This window comes from Notamacropus eugenii, chromosome 2, assembly GCF_028372415.1.
Source record: "Notamacropus eugenii isolate mMacEug1 chromosome 2, mMacEug1.pri_v2, whole genome shotgun sequence".
Taxonomy (NCBI): Eukaryota; Metazoa; Chordata; class Mammalia; order Diprotodontia; family Macropodidae; genus Notamacropus; species Notamacropus eugenii.
In genome coordinates this window covers 28,293,564-28,306,240 of record NC_092873.1, presented here as the reverse complement: position 1 = coordinate 28,306,240, position 12,677 = coordinate 28,293,564, and the positions used below count along the sequence as shown (strand labels likewise).

The 12,677-nt window shown below is 47.6% G+C and overlaps 2 long non-coding RNA genes and 1 other non-coding gene across 3 annotated transcripts in view; 1 reads left to right on the top strand and 2 right to left on the bottom strand.

The window, feature by feature from the left end:
- Window positions 1-348, bottom strand: part of LOC140524806 (uncharacterized) — an 8,760-nt gene extending 8,412 nt beyond the window's left edge. The window contains exon 1 of the long non-coding RNA XR_011973842.1: window positions 144-348. This is a non-coding gene — a long non-coding RNA (uncharacterized lncRNA). The remainder of the gene's footprint in view (window positions 1-143) is intronic.
- LOC140524807 (uncharacterized) overlaps window positions 1-3,555 on the top strand; it is a 5,235-nt gene extending 1,680 nt beyond the window's left edge. Inside the window, exons 2-3 of the long non-coding RNA XR_011973843.1 lie at window positions 1-183; window positions 3,095-3,555. The exon at window positions 1-183 is cut by the window's left edge and continues 37 nt beyond it. This is a non-coding gene — a long non-coding RNA (uncharacterized lncRNA). The remainder of the gene's footprint in view (window positions 184-3,094) is intronic.
- Window positions 3,556-11,416: 7,861 nt separating this feature from the next.
- Window positions 11,417-11,489, bottom strand: TRNAR-ACG (transfer RNA arginine (anticodon ACG)). Its single transcript has one exon. It is a non-coding gene; the product is annotated as a tRNA-Arg (tRNA).
- Window positions 11,490-12,677: the final 1,188 nt, after the last annotated feature.

Genomic DNA, 12,677 nt, shown 5'->3' with positions numbered 1-12,677 from the left:
GGACTGCCACCCAAGTACTATGCACAGTTTTTATAACCAGAATCTGAAGGGACAAGTGTTGGATCCAGAAGACACTCTGCAAGGCACCATGGGGGCAGAATCACCTCTACTGAAACTTCATCTCTGTGGCACTGGAGACTTACCTTCCCCAAAAGTGCTGAGCAACATGCAGCCAAGAAAGAGGTAGGGTGTGTTCAAGGAGATCAGCCCCATCCTTTCCAGTCCCTGTGGGGAGACCAAATACATCCAACCTGGCTTGATATGTGGAAGCTTCTCCCAGAGTTTCCCCTCCCAAGGCCTCTAGCCACATAAATGGGATCTCTACACAAGTGAGAGTCAGCTCTTCCTCTAAAGGGGACAGGGGAAGGCTCAGGGATTGGGTCAGGTGGATAAGAGAAAAGATGTGAAAAGGATGCCATTGAGAACCTCTGGAGCACCTGCCCAAGTGCTGTGGTGACTTTAGGTAGGTACTTCTCAGCACATCCAGGAGAGTGTGAGCCTGCAGAGGGGATACCTCAAGAGACTAGGCTGGGCACTCACCTGAGCACAGGGAGTCCTGTTGGGTGATAGCTTAGTAATATCTTGGTTTCTAGGTCTGTCAGCTATCTTTATATATATATAGGAAGAGAGCTGACAGAAAATGTCAGGAGGGCCTGAAGCAAACCAGAATGAACCAGTCTGATCATCCATTGGGCATCCAGCCATGGGCAGGGGGAGGAAGCAGCATCCCTTGGTAACTTCCTGTTGGGAGCAGCTGGATTCCCAGGTCCAAGGTGCTTTCCCCAGGTGGCCTCTCCTCTGCCATTCTCTCCTCCTGTGCTCTGCAGAGACCCCTGCATTGGTTGTTCTTCCTTTTCATTTGGGCACCACTATGGAGGCTGGTCAAAGCACAGGTCCCTAGTCATATCCTCACGGGGCCTGGAGCAATGGAGGGTGAGTCAACTGACTGGATGCTATCTCTAGGATCCAAACCCCATGACCAAGCCATTGTGTTCACCTTACCTTCAAAGGTCACATCCCTTTGAACCTTGGTCTCTGCCCCAGGACCACAGAATGGCAGGCCTGGAGGGACCTCCCAAAGATCACCCAGCCTCCCCTTCAAGTGACCCTCCAGAGTCAGCTGAGCCCCCTCTACACATGTAGAAAAAGCCCACCAGTGTCATCAAGGCCTGACTCAAAGGGAAGCACAATCTACATCTCTGGTTTCTTCTGCAAGGGAGATGAAATAAGCCAGAAAGTTGGGGCTGGAGACCACCACTCTGCTCACCTCAGGGAGAAGGGATACTGAGCTACAAGTGCAACTCTCTGTTCCCTTACATATTTTTCATCTGGGGAATGCAATCACCTAACTTTTGATGACTCTGTGATTTTGGGGGAGGAGACCCCAAGCTCTATATCCATGGCTTGACCCCATTCCCATCTCATTAATTCTAGTTGCACCATGCACACACAGCAAACAGCAAAGAAACCCTTCCAACAAAAGTACAGCCAAATAGAGCTCAGAGAAACTCTCCATGGGAAAATATGGACCAGACAACTGGAAGTAAAGGCGACCTCCCATTCAGGGGGCAAAGGGAGCCAGAGTCAGCTTCTACTGTCACAGAAGAAACAATTGTTCAGTTTTCTGTGTGAGCGTTTTTGTCTCTGACATCAGCAAATGTTACAAAGCAGAGCTTGATTAAGTGTCCTGGGGATTTTTAGGGTAAGAAAGTGATGGAGAAAATGTGAATAATGCAAATTAACTCTAAAAGTGGGTCCTGCTTACATTTTTTTCAGTCAGTTATTAAATATTTACCAGCGACCCCTTCATGTCAGGGCAGAACATAAAGTATTCTCTGCTAAGCCCTCTGAGAAAGGGTCCTTTCATTCCTCTGTTTCCTGGAATGAGTTGCCTCATTCCTGTGTCTCATCCCCAGAACCAGGAAGGCTCAGATCTCACCACAGTCCCGGACTTCTTTATTAAGAATTTGGTCACCTGGGTTCTGAGGAGTCCCTCCTTTCCCAAGATGCCTTCCCAGAAGCCATCAGTAGAACCAAATTCTGGGTGGAGAGAGGATCCCTCACACTGGGAAGTTCTGTGAGCTGGCCTGGGAACTGGCATCTCAGGGGCCAAACCTGGAGAATAACTTTCCCTGACCCCCACTGCCTGTGCCTGCACACTCATCACTGTCTGCTAGGTGTTTCTTTAGTGTGGGAAATGACTTCTTGTCTTTTATTAATTTATTAATTCTTGAAGAGGGAAACAATTGTGAGGTGTGGCAATGTGACAATTTGTAGGGGAGAAAGTGGGGGCTTCCTATTTTTTCTTTACTTTGTCCATGGCAGTTGGAGGAATGGGGGTTAAAAGAGGGCAGTAGCTGTGTAGTTATGACCAAGCTAAGACGACCAAGCTGCTTTTTCTGTGGGTCAAGCAACCAAAAGTGGCAGAGACCAGCATCTCAGAAGCAGCCCAGACCAACCTGAAGCCATCCATTCAAGGGGCTGTGGAGCCCTGGGGACACTGAAAACCTGATGCTGCAAGGGGTCCCAGAGCCCAATCCCCTCCCAACACCTTCCCAGAGTCTGCCTCTGGGCCCGGCCAGTTCTTTCCTGTCCTTGTTTTCTTCTTTTGGGGAATGTTTCATCTCATCCTCCTGGATTCTTTGGAACTCTGTCAGCAGGAGTGTTTGCTTGCTTTGAAATGCATCTTGGGAAGATGCTGGAGACTCTGGGACATTTCAGTCGCAAAGATTCTGAAGAGAGGGACTATCTGGTTGCTCTCTGTTCTATGGCTTCTGACTACTGCCCCCACTATGGGTATAAAGACTACAGCGCTGAGCCCACGTAGGGAGCACCCCAAATGGCACCGAGTCAAGCCAGGTCGATGAGCATTTATCATATCAAGCCTTACTATGTAGAAGTGGAGAACTTCTTGTGGTCCAATAATACCCCATTACAATCACATCCCAAAGTGTGTTTGTCCATTCCCCAAGAGGTATAACACCCTTGGGGTATAACATAACACCCTTATGTTACATTTTCAGGGTAATCAGAAGAAGACCTGCTATAAATACTTTGGTTCAGATAATTTATTTTCCTCTTTCTTTGTTTTCAGTGGAGAGATCTCTTTGGAGCTGTAGCAGTGGTATGACTGGCCCAATTGCTATGTGTTGTCCCTTCAGGACCTTCAACATTTCATAGCTCCAGCCACAGCCCACAAAGTACCTCTTGCTACAGCCATGGACAAGCAGCTTGAATTCAATTTGGAACCAGAACTGGGTACTGGTCTCTTAATGAAGGTTCTTTCCAGACTTGCTGGCACTGGAGGAAGAGGACATGGTGCTGAAGGCATCTGGGCAGGGGAGATACCCCAGGGCCTCCAGAAGCAGCCTTTTAGCCAGACAGATCTGGGGGTCCTGGACTATGTAGGTGGCTTCCCTTGCCAAACTAGGCCAGAATGAAGACCTAGACTGGAAGTGAGCCAGGTGACCATGGCTCTTAGGCTCACATGGTCAGCAAGCCCAAGTGGAAACCTCTAACTGTCTTATTTGTTCATTGTCTAAAAATAAAATCTGATCCCTGAAAGAACATATGTGTTTAGCCTCACAATGCAGCCAAGGAACCCTCCCCACATCCCGCAGAGTTTGTCCTGGGACACACAAAAGAACAGTTTGAGAGAATCCTTCTAACCTCCCTTAGAACAAATGGCAATTGATAACGTGATTGTGAAAGGCTGAGGCAGTTCCTAGAACTTTGTGTATTAACACCCAAGCCTAATCAGAGCTGATATTTATAGAGCCTCCCCAGGCGGATCAAGCTATGGAAAAGTGTCAGTCACTACCAACAATGTGCCTATCTGCTTGCCTCTGAATCCTGTCCAAATCCCAGCACAAGGCAATGCCAGCCCTACCCACCCCCGGAAGCAAAGAGCCCTTGCCTGGTCTAATTGCCGTGGGCTGCCCGGGTCATCTTACCTATCTCCAGGTCTTGGTGGCTAGCCGGATAAATGTCATGAGAGAAGAGACCTCCAGAGTCAAGCAGAGGTGTAGGCTTTATTCTGGATACAAGCTACATATCAGCATGCGGGGTTAGTGCTCTCCATGGAGCCCCCTTCTCCTTACGGAGGAGAGAGGAACCCTCCCCCTCTCAGTATGCAGGGCTAGTGCTCCCCACGGGAACCCCCCGTGGGGAGCCCCCTTCTCCCTTCCGAGGAGCAAGGAAAAGGAACCCTCAGGCTTTCCTGTCCCCATTTAAGCTCTCCCAGCTGCATAGTTCTCTCGTGGACACCCTGTATGCTCTCAGCCCCTTAGCCAATTAACAACAGGTGTGCTCCAACCACGGACCAATCTCAAGGGTGGGATGCTCTCCCCAGCAAGTTTCCACTGAGAAGAGGTGGAGAACAAGATAGCTCGTGTCTCACTCCTCAATTCCCAGCTGTTCTCTGGGGGACCTCGGGAGAGTTCCGCGGTTTAGAAGCCCTCACCTTCACCTGAGCCGAGACCGTTCACGGGAGAACTGAGCCTACCTTAACAAGCCCTGGCAAAGAGCATGCCAAGGGATGGCTGCCTAGTGTGGTCGAAGCATCAGAGCACCACAACTGGAATTCCTGCTGGACTGCTTCTCTGAGGGGCCATGCATCTTCCAGATGCTCTGTAACCCTGGGGCCTCTCTGTGACTGAAGTAAGGGAACAATTCCAATTTGTTAAGGAATCAAATCCATGACACTGAATTTATCAAAGGCGAGTCTTTACTCAAATTTCGTGTGTGAGGATGACCAGAGGCTAAAATTTAGACTACACCATCGCTCTCCACAGAGAAAAGTTCACAGAAATATTTTTATACATTCCAAGAGAACAAAGACTATGTCTTAATATTATTAACAGTTTGTAGAGAAAAAACATAGAACTTAATTAGGAGAAAGGGGACACCAGCCAATAAATATTAATTAGGTACCTACTATGTGCTACCCCATGCTTGGCGTCTTCAGGATACCAAGAAAGGCACGTGTAGTTAATGCCTTTCAAAGCAGCAATTAAAACCAAGTGCATCCTTCCTGTTAAGGCTAATTGTCACGTCCAGTTGCTTAATTCGAAACTAGAGCTTTCTACTTATTGTGTATTATTTTATTATCACTAAATTTCTAAACACATCTGCATGACACACACCTAAGGCTCTGCCCCTCCCACTTGTCTCACTGGGTGCCCCTAAGCCATGCCACAGGGTTTACTCTGCACCAATAAGATTTTCTCCATCAGAAATGCTTCCATTTAAAGCAGTTTGATGGGTCCAAGGATTCAAATTCAGCCTCAGACACTGCTAGACAAGTCAGTTACCATTTTCCTCAGTCTCTCAACTGTAAAATGGGGGTAATAACACCTACCTAACAGGGTTGTGTGAGGATAAAATGAGATATTTGTAAAGCTCTTGTCAAAATCCCTGACACATAGTAGGTGAAATAAAGAGGTACATTGGTAGATAGTTCAGAAGATAGATAGAGAGAGAGAGAGAGAGAGAGCTAGATAGATTAGATAGATAGATAGATAGATAGATTAGATAGATAGATAGATAGATAGATAGATAGATAGATAGATAGATAGACAGATAGGTAGATAGACAGACAGACAGATAGATAGATAGAGAGATAGATAGATAGACAGACAGACAGACAGACAGACAGACCGACCGACAGACAGACAGACAGACAGACAGATAGATAGATAGATAGATAGATAGACGGACAGACAGACAGACAGATAGGTAGATAGACAGATAGATAGATAGATAGATAGATAGATAGATAGATAGATAGATAGATAGATAGATAGATAGATAGATAGATAGATAGATAGATAGATAGACAGATAGACAGACAGACAGACAGATAGGTAGATAGACAGATAGATAGATAGAAAGATAGATAGACAGACAGACAGACAGACAGATAGGTAGATAGACAGATAGATAGATAGATAGATAGATAGATAGATAGATAGATAGATAGATAGATAGATAGATAGATAGATAGATAGATAGATAGATAGATACAGGGAGAGAGAGAGAACATGTTTCTCCTCTCCCATTGCTTTCTTTTTTTTATTTATTTTTATTTTTTAAATTTATTTATTTAACTTTCAACATTCATTTCCACAAAATTTTAGGTTCCAAATTTTCTCCCCATTTCTCCCCTCTCCCCACCCCAAAACCCCGAGCATTTTAATTACCACTAGCACCAATCTGCCCTCTCTTCTAACATCCCTCCCTTCCCTTGTCCCCATCTTCTCTTTGGTCCTGTAGGGCCAGATAACTTTCTATACCCCACTACCTGTATTTCTTAATTCCTACTAGCAAGAACAGTACTTGACAGTTGTTCCTAAAACTTTGAGTTCCAACTTCTCTTCATCCCTCCCTCCCCACCCATTCCCTTTGGGAAGGCAAGCAATTCAATATAGCCCTTATCTGTGGAATTTTGCAAATGACTTCCATGATAGTCGTGTTGTGTAAGACTAACTATATTTTCCTCCATCCTATCCTGCCCCCCATTTCTTCTATTCTCTCTTTTGATCCTGTCCCTCCCCAAGAGTGTTGACTTCAAATTGCTCCCTCCTCCCATTGCCCTCCCTTCCATCATCTCCACCCAGCTTATCCCCTTCTCCCCCACTTTCCTGTATTGTAAGATACGTTTTCATACCAAAATCAGTGTGCATTTTATTCTTTCCTTTATTCTAATGTGATGAGAGTAAACTTCATGTTTTTCTCTCACCTCCCCTCTTTTTCCCTCCACTAAAAAGTCTTTTGCCTGCCTCTTTTATGAGAGATAATTTGCCCCATTCCATTTCTCCCTTTCTCCTCCCAATATATTTCTCTCTCACCACTTAATTTCATTTTTTAAAGATATGATCCCATCCCATTTCGTTCACTCTGTGCTTTCTGTCTGTGTGTGTGTGTGTGTGTGTGTGTGTGTATGTAATGCCACCAACTACCCAGATACCGAAAAGTTTCAAGAGTTACAAATACTGTCTTTCCATGTAGGAATGTAAACAGTTCAACTTTAGTAAAGTCCCTTATGACTTCTCTTTGCTCTTTACCTTTTCATGCTTCTCTTCATTCTTGTGTTTGAAAGTCAAGTTTTCTTTTCAGCTCTGGTCTTTTCATCAAGAATGCTTGAAAGTCCTTGATTTCATTGAAAGACCATTTTTTCCCCTGAAGTATTATACTCATTTTGCTGGGTAGGTGATTCTTGGTTTTAGTCCTAGTTCCTTTGACTTCTGGAATATCATATTCCACGCCCTTCGATCCCTTAATGTAGAAGCTGCTAGATCTTGTCTTATCCTGATTGTATTTCCACAATACTTGAATTGTTTCTTTCTAGCTGCTCGCAATATTTTCTCCTTGACCGGGGAACTCTGGAATTTGGCCACAATCTTCCTAGGACTCTCTATTTTTGGATCTCTTTCAGGAGGTGATCAGTGGATTCCTTGAATGCTTATTTTGCCCTCTGGTTCTAGAATATCAGGGCAGTTTTCCTTGATAATTTCATAAAAGATGATGTCTAGGCTCTTTTTTGATCCTGGCTTTCAGGTAGTACCATAATTTTTAACTTGTCTTTCCTGGATCTATTTTCCAGGTCAGTTGTTTTTCCAATGAGATATTTCACATTATCTTCCATTTTTTCATTCTTTTGGTTTTGTTTTGTGATTTCTTGGTTTCTCATGAAGTCATTAGCCTCCATCTGTTCCATTCTAATTTTGAAAGAACTATTTTCTTCAGTGAGCTTTTGAACCTCCTTTTCCATTTGGCTAATTCTGCTTTTGAAAGCATTCTTCTCCTCATTGGCTTTTTGAAGCTCTTTTGCCAATTGAGTTAGCCTATTTGTAAAGGTGTTACTTTCTTCAGCATTTTTCTGGGTCTCTTTTAGCAGGGTGTTGACCTGCTTTTCATGCTTTTCTTTCACCTCTCTCATTTCTCTTCCCAGTTTTTCCTCCACCTCTCTAAGTTGATTTTCAAAATCCTCTTTGAGCTCTTCCATGGCCTGAGCCCATTGAATATTTATTTTGGATGTTTGGGATACAGAAGCCTTGAATTCTATGTCTTTCCCTGATGGTAAGCATTGTTCTTCCTCCTCAGAAAGGATGGAAGGAGATATCTGTTCACCAAGAGAGTAACCTTCTATGGTCTTATTTTCCCCCCCGCTTTTCTGGGCATTTTCCCAGCCAGTTACTTGACTTCTGAGTGTGCTCTCCACACCCACCTTGCCTCCAGATCTGCCCAGCCAGGGCTTTTGGGCTGAGTTTCAAATGCTGCTCCCTAGCCTCAGGGCTTTCAGTGGGGGCGGGGCTGCTATTCAGTGTGTGATTAAGTTCAGGTGCTCTGGTAGGGGTAGGGCCACCACTGGGGGCTCAGTTCCTTCAGGGTGTTTACGAGGAGACCTTCACCAATGGATCTGGGCTCCTGCCTGCCTCAGGAGCCCCTTGTCCACTGCTGCCTCTGCTGCTGCCTCCTGAGGGGGCCCGAGCTATGGAGACACCCCGCTGCCCTCTTGGCAAGCTGGAAAGACCCTCTCACTGACCCCTGGCACCTGTGGGTGGAGGGACCCGAGCAGCCACTGGAGATTCTGTCCCTGAAGCCTGCTCAGATAGGCTCCTCCAGGTGCAGCAGGGCCAAGGCAGGGCTGTGCTGTGCTCTGGGTCCAGTGCTTGATGGACCTTTCAGGTCAGTTTTTCATGTCTCTCTGGAACAGAAATCTCCTCCACTCTGTTGCTCTGTGGCCTCTGCTGCTCCAGAACCCGTTGGGAGTTCTTCTTCACGGGTATTTTATGGGCTGTGGGTTTGGAGCTAGTATATGTGTATCTTTCTACTCTGCCCTCTTGGCTCCTCCTCCTCCCATTGCTTCAATCTTGACAATCAATAGAAAAGCTCTCATTTGTCCTCCTTGCCTATTTCTTACCTCTTAATGCTCTTACTGAAAGTAGAACAATTAGCTCTTGCAGGCCAGGTCCTCCTAGCTTCCAGCACATCCCTGGTCTTCTCCCTCTCACCTCCAACCTAGGCCCAAACTCTCTGGGACCTGAATGTGGCCAGGCTCCTCCTAGAGGCAGCTGCTTCTTTGTGCCCTATTTTGGTGAACCATTCTCCAGAAATAGCCCTGTGATCTAAGTCCTGACTCCTGGAAACCTCTCTTCAGCTCATGGATACAATATGGGGTAGTTGGCCTAGATGTGGCACCCAAGTAAGCAAATACAGAGTCATGATAGGCAAACCCAGGCTCTTCTGTCTAGGTGTCCAGCACACTTTTCTCTCCTCCTTCTCCTCCTCCTTGTTAGACTCTCTTCTCATTCTCCTTTTCTGGATCTCTATCTGGCTCATGCCATCCAACTGGGGGTGTCCCAAAAGATTCTGTCCTGGACCTTCTTTTCCCCTTCTGTGCTACATCACTTGGTGATCTCATCAGCACCTATAAACCGAGGCTGGGAACCTGTGGCTTCAAGGCCTTGTAGGTCCTTGGGTGCTTCTTAGTGATGGAGTTCAAGTTTTCCAGAACAAATTCTTTCATTGAGGGGATCTTTTCTGTGAAATTTAGATTCAGTCACAGGGCAGCACTTGAGGACCTAGAGGTTGCACCTACTATAGAGTTATGTCTAAGGTGATGACCAAATCTACTTGTCCAGTCCTAATCCCTCTGCTGATGTCCACCATGGCATCTCCACCTGCCTATTCCACATCTCAAACTGAATGTCCAATAAATGTCTGAGACTCAAGATGTCAGAAGGGAACTATTTAACTTTTCAAACCTCAAACTCTTCATCCCACTGTGGGAAATCAAAGAAGGAATTTTGTTTCCACAGGGTTAAAACTCCTCCCAGCTTTAAGTAATAGCAGCTAATCAGAGTCATGACCTGGTACAATCACGTAAAAGGGCAGACACGTGCCCAGGCTTGAGCTGTTTGAGGGGAAGCCTGTCAGAGAGGAGAACTTGAAGTGTGAAGTATTCAGGAGGCTTCCTGTAGCCAACAGGAGGCAGGCAGAATTTGGAACCATGTGAGAAAGCTGGCATTGTTCTGAATAATTGTAGCAGTTCTTAGGAGATATCTGTTCATTCAGGGGAAATGAACATTAACATTAAAACATTAAAAGCTTTCCTGATTTCACAACAAGTAATTTTCTTTATTTGACGTGAGCCTGTTACTCACACCACCTGGCTTCATACCTTACCTATTAGAGCCTAGGGCCCTTCTATCCTCCTAGTCCCACCAGTAGTCCAGGGGTGATCTCGGACTCCTCACTGGCCCTCATCCCTCCCCAAAACCAATCTGTCACCCAGGCCTGTCCATTTCATCTCTGTACCATCCTCTAAATACACCTTCTTTTGTCACTTCTGACACTGACTTGGCCCTGGTGCAACTCCCTCATCACTTGGACTATCGCAATAGCTGCTCAGGGGTCTGCCTGCCTCAGTCTCTCCCTGCTTCACTCCATCCTCCATGCGACCACCAATGTGATTTGCCTAATACACAAAACTGACCATATCACATCACTGCCACCCCCCAATAAGCTTCACCCTATTCCATCTAAGATGAAATATAAAATCCTCTGGCATTCCAAGCCCTTAATAACGCTCCCCCCTCCCCCCCCCCCCCCACCAGGCGACAGGTCTTTCTACACCTTACTCCTCTATCCAGTGGTTCTGGCCCCCTGGCTGTTCCTCAAACAAAACCCTCTGTCTCTTGCTCCCAGCATTCTCTCTGGTCGTCCCCTAAGCCTGGGATCCTCTTCCTCCTCATCTCTGCTTCCTGCAGATTGAAGCTGAAATCCCCTGTTCTCTGGAAACTCTTTCCAGCTAAGCCTGATAGAGCTATCATGGCCACTTTTCCTCTGCTGCTATTTCCAGTTTCTCCTGCTGAAGCTGCTTTGTACCTCAATGTTTTCCTGCCTTGTCTCTCATGAGACTGGGCGATGCTCGAGGTCTGGGATGTTCCGCATTTAGCACGGTGCCTGGCCCACTGTAGATGCTCATGAATGCTTATCGAGTGTTGTTTTCCCATTTTTGTTTTCTAGGAACCCAGGCAGGAAGGGCGCGCTCATTGAAGGTGGGCAGCGTCACCTCGCGCTCCGAGAGGCTGCCCTGTCCTCGTGGAGAGAAGACAGGCCCGGCCAGAGTGAGTTCCGTACCTGCCCACGACTTCAGGCTCAGGGCCGAGAAAGAAGAGGGTGGCGGAGTTCGGAGGGTGTGAGAAACCTTCGGGACACCTGGGACAATGAACGTGGTGTACCTGACACCGTCGAGTCACACCAAGCTTAGGCCGGAGCTTGCCAAGTAGCAGGAGCTCAACAAATGCTTACTCTTTCAGAAAACGCTTTCTTCCTCAGAAAAATGAATGAATGACGGAGGTGGAAAAATTAAAAAAAAAAAAAAAAGGAAAAAAAGCAGAAGCTCGGCAGACAAGCCAGCCAGGAGTTGAACCTGGAATCTTCTGATCCGTAGTCAGACGCGTTCTCCATTGCGCCACTGGCCCTGAAGCGATCTTCTCACTTGTCACGAGGGCATCCCTGAAGACAATGTCTGGGACTTTGGGCCCAGGAATTCTGCCCGCTGGGGGCCGCGCCCGCCTCCTTCCCGCTCAGTTCCTCGAGGACTCTTCTTTCTTTGGGGCTGATTTATTCCAGTTTTGGTTTCACGGTTTGAAATCTCCCCGCCCCCCATCCAAGACTGCCAGGGCCGCCAGGTCTGGAGGCTGGGAGGCACGTTGAGGGTGAACGGGAAGATGCCGAGGGTCTCAGACGCCTCCGCCTCCTCTAGGAGACCCCTGGGCTCACTGTCTTTTTCTTGCCCCGTTCCCTCTATTTCCGTCGCTGTGTGTCCCTTGCAAGCTCGTGATCCCTTATCCTTATCCCCCAGCACTAAGTAAGCGCCTACTGTGTATCAGGCTCGGGACTGGGAGCAGACACAAGCCTGGCCTCCAGGAACTCCTCCTCCTTCTGAGGAGAGCCCATGTAGCGTGAGAAGAACGTCCCTAGTGGGCCCAGAGCAAGGACCAAGCCAGGACGGTGGGAGGTGGCGGGGCGGAAGCTCCCAGGACTCTGGGAACCTGTGGTGGGGCTCGCTGCGGAGGCAGAGGACCCAACAGAAGGGCTGAGAAACACCGAGGCTGATCGCTGTCAGGGTGGCAGAGTGGTCCAAGGCTCCAGAGTCGAGCGTGTGATTGCTCTGTGTTTGGAAGCTCTTTGATATCTATATGGAGGCTTAGGATCCTATCTACTCCTGACATTTGACTGTTTTGTACGTGAGTCCAGTGTTCTGGCACAGCATACTGACCCTCGATCTTGTGCCTGGGTGGTCCCAGTGCTTCACCGAAGGATCCTCGGCTGGGCGCTCCCCTGTCATGACATGGGTTCTCCCTGAACAGTTCCAGCGAACCTCCTCGGGGTTCGGGAAGGGCTGCAGCCACCTCTCCTGCTCCACCTCCAGCCCCAGCCCAGCGGGGTTCCCTCCATGGTCCGGGGCCGAGGTGAGTTCCGACAGCTCCCCCGACCCGCGCGAGGTCTCAGTCCTACTTCGTGAGCGCTAACTCTCACGTCATCCAGCAGATCAAAGGAGACCTGGTGCTCCCGTTGCCACGGAGAGGAGCGATTCTATTCCAGTAAACCCCTGAGGGTTGTGAATACGAACCTTGAGGCCAGTCGAGGGTGAGGATCTTCAGAGA